We start from the raw sequence: 12,994 nt of genomic DNA, 5'->3' as shown, positions 1-12,994 counted from the left end.
GTTATGGTTGTCTTAGGAGATTTTGAAAGGTCAATCACATTAAAGGTTACCCGGAATCATGGTGTATGCTGATGGTTGAATACTTGAATCATTTTATAGTTTAACATTCTCTTGTATGTTAAAAGTAAGTTTAAAAGGGTTAAATAAAGATTGAGCTCGACTTCCTTAAACTTGAGCTCAAATTTATTTCGCCCAAACAATATGAATCATTTAATGGGGAGACGATGTTTGCTTAAGAATTGGAAGTTGATGGCCTTGATTGCACTTCTATTTGATGATTTACCTATAATAATAGAAAAATTTGTCAAAAAAAACACCTTTTAAAACACTTTAGTTGTGAAAAACCACCTTATAATTTTATTTTTTTTGTAAAAACACACCTAAAATCAGATTTTTATGTGAGATAACACCTTAGACTGATTTCATGGAATTGACCCGATTTTCCGACGTTGTCCCACACGTGGGGGTCACATGCTCGCTCAGAATTAAAACCCACCCTTTCTTTTTTCTTTCTCTCTCCTCAAAACCACCAAGACCACCGCCTAGCCAACCCCAACCACCATCACAACCACCTGAAAAAACCTATCCTCAACTCCATCACCACCCACCTGAAAAAACCCCTACCTTTCTTTTTTCCCTTTTCCCCCTCTAATTAGACTTTCTCTCTCCTCTGCTCTTCCTAACAACCCTCGAATTCTATCAATTGAAGGGGCAAACTCCATTGTTTTGCTCAAATTTGCTCCAAAGAACCTCAATCAACCTAAATTTAAGGCAAGTAAGTTGTTAAAACTAATGAAGTTGGTTGTTAATTTCGTCAGTTTTTTATTTACCTTAGTTTAGGGTTTTTAATTGGAAGTATGAAAGGGGAAAAAACCGCCACAAACCCTCTTCTCTCTCTATTGGTTTGTTTTAAGGGAAGGGTTATTGTCAAGATGTTTGGGGTTGATTATGAGGTGGTTAGGGGTGTTTATGGAGATGCTTAGGGTTTTTTTTTTGGGTAGTTTTCATGGTGGGTCCAATGGTTTTGGAGGGTGATGGATGGTTATGGATGGTGTACATGGTGGGTTTGGAATGATTTGGGTGGCTGCCTGGCTGGTGATGGAGGCTAGGTTAGGTGGGTGGTGGTGTCGGCGGTTGGGTTGGCTAGGCGGTGGTGTCGGTGTCGGCAGATGGGTGTGATAGGTTGTGGTTTGGTGGTTTTGAGGAGAGAGAAAGTAATGGGAGCAAAAAGGGGGAAAAGGAAAGGAAGGGTTTCGGCACATGACCTTCACGTGAGGGTCAACACCGGAAAACCAAGTCAATCACCCTAAAACCACCCTAAGGTGTGTTCTCGCAAAAAAATTATGGTTTTAGGTGTGTTTTAACCAAAAAAAACTTTATAAGGTGGTTTTTCACAACAAAAGGGTTATAAAAGGTATTATTTGACAAATTTTCCAAATAATTATCAATCCAAAAATTGTTATTGAACAGATTTCATAACTACAAAGTTTACAAAACCAAGAATCATATTTTTGATGTGAACTGTAGCTATTAACCAAAATTTATAGATTTTACCAAGATAACCGTAACTATTGATTCAAAATTCATCTATACAAGTATTTACAGATAATTTATGCAATTATTTTAATAACTTTAGTACGGAGTATATTATAATAGCTTAAATCCGGTGCCATGCACGATTTTTCAAATTATGTAATGAAAAATATTAGTTCAATCATACGTAATTTTAACTTACCAAAAGAATATTTTTTTTCAAAATGGAAAAAATTCAATCTAAATTAATTTATACTCATACCAAAGACACATTAATGCATTAGTATTAGACTTCATACAATGAAAAGAAAGAAATTTAGGGATAATGAGATTAATATCCGTACGGTATAATCAATTAATCACATGTCTTTGTCCCTTTTTTAATTGACACTCTTTGACTGAAAAAAACTTTTAATGCAAATTAATTAATTTTTTTTATTCTTTTTTATTTTACTAAGTAATAATTATAATCATTCTTTTAATTAATGTACTATATATGAAATTTATTAAAATAATAACAATTGTTTTTAATAGGTTATTGCAAACATTTATATTATATTAAAGTAGGGAAAGAAAATTACGTAAAAAATAACAAAGAAGAAAAATTGTATTACCGACAGATTAATTCATTTTATTAATTAGTTAAGATTATGTATTGTATTATTATTATTTTTAGTTAGAAACTTACATGATATTATTAATAGTTTTAAGAGTAGAAAATTAATATATATATATATATTTATATACGCTACTAAAATTATTTTCTATTTTAAAACGAAAAAAACTCAAAGCCAAAAATAAAGATGTTAGGAAAAAAAGAATGATAATATTATAATCATCATGGATAAATATTATTCTAATATAGTGCGATATATATAGTATTTTTTTAAATAAATTACCTATTATAGTATATAAAAAATGTGAAATATTCTAATAGGGTCTATATGGATTAGATATGATTGTCAAAATAGAAAGAAAATATTATAGATTATAATGGCACAAAAATTTGACAAAAAAAAAATGAAAAAGAAAAAAAAGGGTCGAAACACATGTCATTTTAGTTCGCTTTTAGTATAGATAGCAAATTGAAGATTCGAAGGAATAAAATATGATGTATTTTCTTATTTAAAGATATGACAACATAATATACAAAATATGAAATAATAGGTATGGAAAATTATTGAATCCTATTTTATATAAAAATGTGGAAATATTTTACATAAGAATATGGAAAATTTAAGATATTTTCTATAATATTATAAATGGCATGAATCTTTTTTATTGTATGGAAAAAATACAGTGGTCTAATACGAAGGTTATATTAAAATGCTATGCTAAATATAATTTATAAGAAGATTTGACAGGAAAAAAAGAGGGCTTTGGAGGAAAAAAAAGTATCAGGAAGTGATGAGTGTCATTATTGGTGTCTATTTTAGTATTTTATTATTGATTGATGATTGATTTACGTATGTATATTAGGTTTTCACATGAAAACTACAACACAATAAGAATTAATTTACAAATGAACTATTAGCAAGCCTAAAACAGCCAATTACTCGAGTTCGACTTTTTTAGTAACTGAGCCCAAAAATCCATATACAAGGTCATATAGTGAGGTTTTTTTTTCTTTTCCAAAGGTGATATAGTGAGTTAGTGAATAATATTTGACCAAATAACTTAGTACTAAAAGCGAAACCAGTGATGAGTGATGACACATGTCATCCATTGCCCGCCCACTGGTTGAAGATTTTTCCTCCAATTTACCTTTTCTTTTGTTTTTTTTTTGTCTATCTTTAATAAAAAGTATGTAATTATAGCGCCTAATATTCACATTCCACTTTGGAAATTATATTTTTTCCATACACACTCAAACGAAATATTTTATATGTATATATTTTCCATTAAATAATTTTGTTATAAAAATGAGCATAAATAAGTGTATATTAGGATACTATAATTGGTTTTTTTAGTATCCAATTGTTAATTAATATTGAACTTCACTATATATTTAATTAAGATCCTGTTTTTTTGAGCTGTTCTGCTCTGCTCTACTCTACTAAGCTCTGCTCTACTTAAAAATAATAATTAATATTTAATAAAAATAATAATAATTATTATTAATATTTAATAATAACAACTAACATTTATAGATAATAATAATAATTAATATTTGATATTAATAATAATTAATATTTTATAATAATAATTAATATTTAATGATAATAATTAATATTTGATATTATTTAACACATTTTCTAATGTTATAAAAAGAGTAAAATCTAAAAAAGATCAAATAATAATAATAATAATAACAATAACAATAACAACGCGTTTGCAGTCTTCTAGTCTTCAGGCTACGGTTCTTCGCAATTCTGGTATTGTTGGTCCAGGACCGGCCTTCAATGGTGCTCTTATTCTTTTTAATAGGAGTGTGGAGACTGACCTTATGAGTAACCCAAGTGAGATCGCTGCCCCCAAACTCATGAAGAAATTGGCACATATATATTTCACGAAGGTCACTGCATCTGCGGAATCCACTTTCTCCTTATCTCTGCGTCAGGTTGCCTTATGGAAGTCCCAGGGGGATCACACTTCGGCCTGGTTGCGAGCAGTCCCAATATTAGGTTTGGGTCAGACTATGAATGGTAAGACTTATCGTTGTGTTCTTTGCTACCGATTGAGTAGCACTAGTAGAATAAACTAAATTGGAAGCGGTTCAAACCCCCTAATTGGAAGCGGTTTTGAACCGCTTCGGTTTGGGGAGCTTGCCAATGTCAATTGAAATTGGAAGCGGTTCTGGCGCCAAACCGCTTCCAATTTAGCCTTTTTTTTAATAATTATTAATAATATTAATATAATAATATTATTAGTGACCTTTCATATTATTAATTAATAATAAAATAATATTATTAATCGATATAAAATTATTATTATTAATTAGTAATAAAATTAATATTATTAATTAATAATAATATTATTATTACAAACAAAATAATACAATGATATATATAACACGAAATAATTTTTTATATAAAAAGTAACATCATTAATATATTTAATGAACAACAATATTTAATTACACCAAACAAATATTAAGATTACAATTACAAATACAACGTACTAACATGTACTTAATTAAAATATATAATGTTGATAATAACTAATTAATAAAGTTAAGCTAAAAAACCAATATAACCATTACGACAATTCTAGCTAGATGCCATCAAATGTGACGAAAAAAGCCCACATGTCGCGATCTTCATTGATTTCCTTGCTTGTTAACGAGCCTTCTCTTTGAACCTTGCAAAACTTTAGAGGAAAAAAAAAACCAAACATTGTCATGAGTATCACAACACTAAAATGCACCAAAATCACAGAAATTCACCAAAAATACCAAAATCACCGAAATGCACCAAAATCACGTGCATGTAGAGGCTGCTGTGCAGCTGCCTGGCTGGGCTGTTGCAGTGGTGCCTGGGCAGCCTGCCTTGGCTGCTGCAGCTGCCTGGCCTGCCTGCCTGGGCTGCTGCAGTGGTATGGCCTGCCTGTCTTGGTTACTGCAGCTGCCTGGGCAGCATGCGTGTTATGCTTGTGTTTTGTTCGGTGCAATAATGGAAGCAAGTAATAGATTGAATATAGTAAAAGCATACCTCATATAGGTGTTGTGCTTCCATGCAACTATTGACTATGTCAAGCATAAACCTCATCACGTATAGGGCAAAATCAAGTTCGTTGTCTTGTTGCGCACACTGACATGCCACAAAGGTAATCTAATCATGCATAGCCATAACCGAAGCCAAGTATATTAAACAAATCACTAACTCAAGGCATTACCTTTGCATATTTCCACGTAGGACCCACAACTGAACGACAATTTAGCTTCTTCATAACACTCTAGGAAAATAAGTTCAAAGTTAGAAACATAAATACTCAATGATTTAGGTGACGTCAATCAACAAAAGGAAGCAATATGTACCTATTCAATAGGTTCTTCACCAGCAACTTCCGTGGTGGAGTCTCACGAACTGAATCAAAGTGGTAGATTGTGTTTTTGGAAACACAAATCACCAAAAGGCTCCAATGAGCACTGCATATATTTAAAAAACGTCAACATATATACGCTACAGTTAACTGCATTTTCAGAATTTGGAAAAAAATAACAACTGAATTATGACATTTTTAGACGTACTCCTCAAAACATGGGGCTAATATGAACTTATATCCCGCACACGTTGATTCCTTAATACTCCGTTCTAGGTAATCTTCCACTTCACGAGGGTTGCATAAGCATCTGGTAATGGAGGTCTGCTCGGGGTAAAACCACCCAACTGCAGCCTCGGAATTGCATCCACTACCAAAGTGCTCCTGTAGTGCCCTTCATGACAGTAATGTGGGGAATAATTATTAATTGCATTGTTTACATTCGAAAATGCAAGAACAATATGTTTAGGAATAGTGGCATTGAATTACCTCATGAAATCTTGATGGAAATGTTAAGCATGGCACCGGATAGAAATTCCTTCACATCCTCTTTTGCAATTGGTGCGATCCCATCCTCATCATAGTGGAACAATGCCTTAGGTAAATTCACTTCAATAGATCTACCCCTAGGCAACTCACTAACACGGTTGTGAAGAAAAGTAGAAGCTTTAGAGAGCGAATGAAGGACATCGGGTTCTACTAGTGGAGTACAACTCGTGGCAGAACCTCTCGAACTCTTCTTCAACCCTTATCCTTAATCATGTTCTTTGTAGGTCGGACATTCTTAAATTTTGGCTTCTCCACCTTCTTCCTTTTAGAGGATTGATTTTCATTTGTAACATAAAAGCACATGGTTATAGTACAAGCTATTTACGACATGTTTTAAAGACAAGCTAAGTAGTGTACACTTACCCCTCCTATCAACCTCACCCGATCACGTGGCCATTGCACAAAGCTACCTTTCGCATCAAGCAGCGTGATGAAGTCATATTCCTCTCTAGGCACCAGTAGTGGCAAGTCCTCAAACCCAGGTACTATGGAATTGAAGCCGACCGAGATATAGTGGGTATTACACTAGGCGAAAACACGTAATCCGCACCGGTTCAAACCCCCCATTTAGCACCGGTTTTGAACCGGTCCTTATATTTGGGGGGTGCTAAAACCCCATACATTTCGCACCGGTTCAAAACAAAGATATTTAGCACCGGTTTTGAACCGGGCCTTACTTCGACGTAGGGACTTCTGCTATGCCAACCTGCCTTTGCCTTTCCTCTTCTGCTGACATTTTCCTGAAATTTGATGATTCAAATTCAGATTAAAAAATGCAGAGAGCAAATAGACCAATGTTCAACCAAAAAGCTTCATAAATGCTAACCACTTTTCTCTGGTGAAAGCTTAATTTATAGTCAATTTCAGCTAGTAAGCAACAAGAAACATTAGACACAGAAAGAGATAATTCAATGGCTGTTCGAAGAGAGAGTTCAGGTTATATCCTGAATGAGAAATTTTCTAACCATAAAAGATCTGGGAGACATGTCATATTCATAACTTGAATATCATGAGTCATTTTGCATTTTGACATTGGAAACAGCATGGACATCCTCTGCAACACAGACACCTCTTTGAGGGATAATTATAGGGTCATTTGCTTTAAGCGTTGCTTACATGGGTTAGGAGCCAAAAATAATTCAGGCTTCTTACATGAAATAGATAGCTCATATTAGCATATATCGGATCAGGAAATAAACACAGAAGCATACCCTTAAGAGTTAAAATTAGACACAGGAACTAAGTAAATTAGTATAATGAATCCATATCCCCGGGTATTTTAGATATATGAACAAAATCTAAAGCTACAAATTCAAATGAAGGAGCAAAAAACCTATCCAAAGATAGACCCAAGTGTAGAAACGAAAGGTCACCTTATTGTGTAATCCTCAAAGGTGTACAAAGTACTCCACATCTTCCGCCATAGCTTACTCTGTCATCCTTCAGGCTCCAAAGCTCAGGGGGTAAAACTCCTTTAGCTCATGGAAAACTACCCCAGATTAGTACTTGAAATCATGCAGAGATTCATTGAGAGCTTTTCAATAAGCATTGTGGATGCCATCCTAATAATCAAAGCATAGTATAACAAAGTTTCACTTAATGAGAAGAAATTTCACATGGGTTATCTACACAAGAGTGACCCCAGAAGAATGACATGAACAAAATTGCAAGTAACACTAAAAAAAGTCAAAACACAGAGGACCACCAAGAATTGAAGAAGAGAGTATGATAACAATACCTAGGGGAGGTGGGGGGTGGGTGGGAGCGGGGGATATTTATATCATACTCCTTACTTTAAATAAAACCTCTCCCTGACTGCATTTGTTTGCCTCTTCATATAAAATTTACATTTGTGATCCCATGTACTTTCATAGACTCTGAAAAGTACTTCCCATTGACCTTGTTGAAAACATAAATGTGCAAAAGCAATGAAAAACAAGAAATTAATAAACAAGCAATAATGCCAAACCTATAGGAGCCAGATTTAACAGAAGGTTTCTTACACAAATTTCAGACTTACACTATGCAATTCATTCCTATTAAAGGAATTAAGTATAATTTTGCTCATACATTTTGCTCAACACCTATTTACACCAATATTAAAATTTCATTGAAAAAGAAGGAAGAAAAATAGAATTTCTTTATATAAGTGGTGGCAAAAATATCAACACTTTGTCTTCTTGAATTGAATATATCAATATATCATTAATCACAACAGGGGAGAAAGCTAATTAACTATAAACATTGCCCACCTGCACCAGAAGAGGAAATAGGGAATGGAAACCACTGTCAAAACTTGTACAGTTGCACTCGTATATGATATAATCAAACGCAGTTCAGGCCTACGCCTTTGAATCTGAAATTTGGTTACAAGGGCAACATGTTAAGCACAAGAAAATGATGTCGGCATGGCAACATTTCAAAGTCAACATAAACTGCAATTTAAGAAATACCTTTTTCAAGAGACCAAGTACAACATATGTTGAAATAGACCTTTCATGTGCTTCATCTACCATGACAACTCTGAGAAGCCAAGAAGCAAAAAATGGATAGACTAAAAAAAGTTTCTCAACAAAAGTTCACAAAAAGCATGAAAGCCATTCATGTTTATGCAGGAAGCAAAATATTTGAACCCAAAGAAGACATCAAAGCTGACTTTTGAACAAATTAGTTGCTTAATTGAAACAACAGATAAGAGAGTAACTACAAGGTCCATACAAGAAAATAAAGGTCTAAAAACACTAAAGATTGTTGTACATCTGCCAATAAGCTACCAATTTTTTATAAAGATAGTTGAGTTAAACTGAGTACAGAATATGGTCCTCCTATAAGTTTTGCCTCATCAGATTTTACTCTCTTAATTAGTTCAGGCTGAATTCTATGTCATTACCAGTGCAATCCATAGCTAACAGTAATGTACAAAACAGTCAGAGTTTATACATAATTCCAATGAATAGAACTTCCAAATCTGTTCACCTTTCCTTTTTCCATTTTCTCTTTTTATTGCATAAATTCAGATATGAGCCACACAAGCTTAGCCCATGACTTTGGTCTGGGTACAGGTCTAAAGTCCAGTAGAACTTCAGTTAAGACTCTCAAAGAGATGACCCAATAATTAATTAATTTTCTTTTTAATGCACATAAACTATACTGCAAATAAGTCTGCAAGACGATCCACAACATGACCAGTATATAAATTTATCATATCGATATTTTAATGCAAGTTAACAACAATAAGTTGAACTCAAAAAGGCATCCTACATTGTATCAAAACGGAATAAATCTTTGCGAGAAATGTTCGGCGAATAGAGTGGAGCACATTAAGAGCAATATTTTCGAGCACAATGCAAATATGTTTTGACACCAACTGCTTTTTGACGAATCTCATCCTCATCCCATGCAATCACCTTCCCTTTTATAACACCATGAATAGGACCCTCAATGCAGAGAGCATGTCGAGTATCAAGATAAGTGAGTTTCGTCCGGCCTTGCAAAATTATAGATAAAGCATTTGGTGATAGGATACACGACTGGATATTCAGGTGCATAAGTTGAGGGAAGTGAGAAGCTAGCATATATGCTCCGTCATCTCCAATGCGTCCACAGAGGTCTAGTCTCTTTATATTCTTACAATGCTTACAAATCCAGTCGTGTATTCTATCACCAAATGCTTTATCTATAATTTTGCGGCTTATCTTGATACTTAACCTGCTTTCTGTATTGAGGGATTTCTTCATGGTCCCATAAAAGGGAAGGTGATTGCATGGGATGAGGATGAGGTTTGTCAAAACATATTTAGGTGATACACTCTAACAAAACCAACAAAATATAGGTCTAGCTAACATTCCTAATATATGCATGCCAGAGTTCCCTCCCCCCCCCCAAATTTATTGTAGCGCAAAAATGAGAGTGATACATTCTTTTGAACACAACTTTGAAGCATGCATATCTATATTTTATTCCTGAAAAAATAAAAAGATATAGCATATCAAGACACCAAACTATGGTTTTATGAGAAAAACAAAAAAACAGAAAATAAGGCACCAAAGTATGGAAACATGGCTTACATATGCTAGAGCTCACCATCATAAACACTGCAGTGCAAATTGTAAGGAAAAGGCACCTTTGAAGCACATGTTTTAGAATCACAGTACATAGTCCAAAAACCAAATCGAAGATTAGAGTTCGAAGCTCAATAGCTACTGTAAGCATAGACAACCATACTTCTATTTATTCGGGAAAAAAACAAAAGGAAAACACGAAAATGCAGCCAGACTCTCAACTTAGAAACCAGGCTCTCTTTTCTCTCCCTTCAAATTGATAAATTAACCTAAAATAACTTCTGAATTAGGTTTATTAAGCAGTAAAAAAAACTAATATTACTTCTCCCGAATTCGAAATAGCCAGAATAAAAAATGTAAAAAATTTCCATGACAATTGACAATGACTTTAACTTACATAATCAGTCACTGTTTCTCTATGAGCACTTTGCTACCAACTTGTTGAATACATACATTTTCTTAAACCTAACAAACCAAATTATATGCTTTTTAGCACATAAGAAATACAATTACAGCAACAAGTAAACATCAATAACACCACATTATCAACATCAATAACACCACATTATCAACATTCTCCATCGTAACCATCAACTGGAGAACTTATTACAGTAATATGCAAAGAAGCACAAAACAAAAGTACAAAACATTAGAAAGATTAAGAACACAATACCTGAACAGCGAGACGGCGAGGCTGAGTGCAAGCAATAACATGACCAGAATCAGTCCATCCTCCTTCATTCAAATACTAGAAATTCCAACAAAAACAAACAAAATTCATCAAAATTAATTAACAATCGAAACAATAAAATTTGAGTAGTTTTTCCGCTGCCAGTTTCGCCGACAACAATGGTTGTAGCATGATTTTCAACTAGAAAGAGAATGGCGTCTCTGTGCTTATGCATGTGGTCAGCCAAATTGTCACAAATGTTGAGACTCTTAATCTCCCCGTACTTGTTTAGTTCCTCGAATAAATCCTCATAGAAATCCTGCACATTTAATTTAAAAAACTATCAATATATCATCTATCTAATGATCAACTTAAAAATTGAAACAAAAACAGACGGAAGTCCTAACAATTTCAAGCATAACAAAGAGCAAAAAAGCAGATTGATTACTAAATTAAGCATCACCAATTAAAGTTTACTAAACCGAACACAAAAATCTAGTAGTGTAATAATCTCACCCATATACTAAAATAAAAACCCCAAAATCTCAACGGAACACGAAAAGCTAAAAATCCGACAATTCAATAACACAACATCACCATCAGATAAATTTCATTACTGTTCAACCAAAAACAGAGTAATCTTCAAAACTTAAAACTTAAAACTCGAAAAGAACATATTTTTAGGGTTATTTGATTCAATTATCAAATTATGCTCGAAAAATAACATATTTTAAGGGATGTTTGATTCAATTATCAAATTAGGGTCTAAAATTCAGAGGGAAATTTGATTCAAACATCAAAAATAGTTGAGATTTCGAACCCTAAACTTACGGCATTGACAATTAAAATGAATCAGATAAAACATAAACCCTAGATTTGCGGTGCTGCATGTAATTGAGAAAGGAACATTTTCTATGGAGTAATATTGAATTAAAATAGAAAATCAGAAAACCCTTGGGTTCCGAAAACATGAAATTGTAAATTTGAGCAAAACAAAAACTCAAAAACCACGAAATAATGAAATTATTCAAAGAGAAAAGAAGAAAAAAGCACGAACCTTCAGGGAAAATCATTTCGGGAGGGGGAAATGACGAGAGGTGGGTTTGTACCAGCTCCTTGTGCCATTGCCGCCGTTGCTAGGACCGACCAACACGCCGACAACATGAAAGAGGAAGAAGAGGAAGAAGAGAAAGAAGATAAGGAAGGAGCAGGAGGTCGTTGATTAGGGTTTGTTTGAGGAGAGAGGAGAGAGAAGAGAGAAGAGAGAGATAAAATGGCGCTGAGGAAACAAAAAGAAAGAAGAGGGGAATGAAAGAGAAAGAAGGGTCAGTGGAATTTTTTTCATATTTTTTTTTTAATTTCGCACGGTGCTAGTAACATCATTTCGCATCGGTTTGGTCTGAACCGGTGCGAAACCCCTTTCTCCTTTTTTTTTCTCTTTTTTAATTCGCACCGGTTCAAACCGGTGCGAAGTCAGGTGCCTATTTCATTTTTTCTACTAGTGTTAGTATTAGACTTGAAATGGACCTTGTCAAACGGTTGTGCGCTACCATACCCCACCAACTCTCCATCCACGTTTTTCCCGGGGTGAAGAAGCTCACAAGGCGTCTCATCCTACACATATGATTAGGACAAGTTATGAACTAATTAACCAACGTAAGCCTAATATACAAGGACATTTCATTAGCTCTTGATATTTACCTTAACATCTGGAAAAGGATCAGGTGTCTGGTTTGCAATCCCCCTTGAGTCTGCATGCGTAGGACTAGGAATCTGCAATAGTAAAATAATTATGCTACATAAGGCCTCGTGTGACGATATGAAGTTCATGTTCTTAACTGTAATGCAATTACCTCGCTGTCAACAAGTGGATCGTCCCCGACGTCTTTTTGGTGACTACATGAGTACACTGGGGTTATCGGTGGCAATGACAAGCTTGGCAAGTTCATGTGCTTCAAAATGGCATTGAATTGACTTTGTAATTGTTCTTGCACCTCTTTGCGTATCTCTGCCTTAATTGATTCCTTTTCTTTGGCATCCATATCGTGTGGCGAATTAACACTTGATCTAGTTCTTCCTGATCTAGTGTATTCTGAACCCATAACCTTTTCCCACCCTAGCTGTTTCCCTCCCGAACCAATTACTCGCCCCGGGTGGTATGGTTTTCCCAACACCAAGGTAAAAGGATCGTTGTCTATGC

General features: G+C 34.3%; 1 long non-coding RNA gene across 6 annotated transcripts; it reads right to left on the bottom strand.

The window, feature by feature from the left end:
• Nucleotides 1-4,572: 4,572 nt before the first annotated feature.
• LOC110730490 lies at nucleotides 4,573-12,387 on the bottom strand. Of its 6 annotated transcripts, none has more exons than XR_002513070.1 (13): nucleotides 11,852-12,387; nucleotides 10,798-11,113; nucleotides 8,517-8,586; nucleotides 8,316-8,419; nucleotides 7,437-7,625; nucleotides 6,427-6,803; nucleotides 6,004-6,325; nucleotides 5,723-5,908; nucleotides 5,510-5,620; nucleotides 5,368-5,427; nucleotides 5,184-5,282; nucleotides 4,928-5,100; nucleotides 4,573-4,842 (listed from the first exon to the last, which is right to left on the bottom strand). It is a non-coding gene; the product is annotated as an uncharacterized LOC110730490 (long non-coding RNA). The 6 variants fall into 6 exon arrangements; XR_002513071.1 differs by having other exon boundaries at nucleotides 4,947-5,100; XR_002513074.1 differs by lacking the exon at nucleotides 4,928-5,100 and having other exon boundaries at nucleotides 4,574-4,842; nucleotides 6,004-6,321; nucleotides 11,852-12,386.
• Between the last annotated feature and the right edge of the window lie 607 nt (nucleotides 12,388-12,994).

Source organism: Chenopodium quinoa, unplaced genomic scaffold, assembly GCF_001683475.1.
Source record: "Chenopodium quinoa cultivar QQ74 unplaced genomic scaffold, ASM168347v1, whole genome shotgun sequence".
Classification (NCBI taxonomy): domain Eukaryota; kingdom Viridiplantae; phylum Streptophyta; class Magnoliopsida; order Caryophyllales; family Amaranthaceae; genus Chenopodium; species Chenopodium quinoa.
Note: the sequence above shows the minus strand (reverse complement) of the source record. Positions and strands in the feature narration are given on the sequence as shown.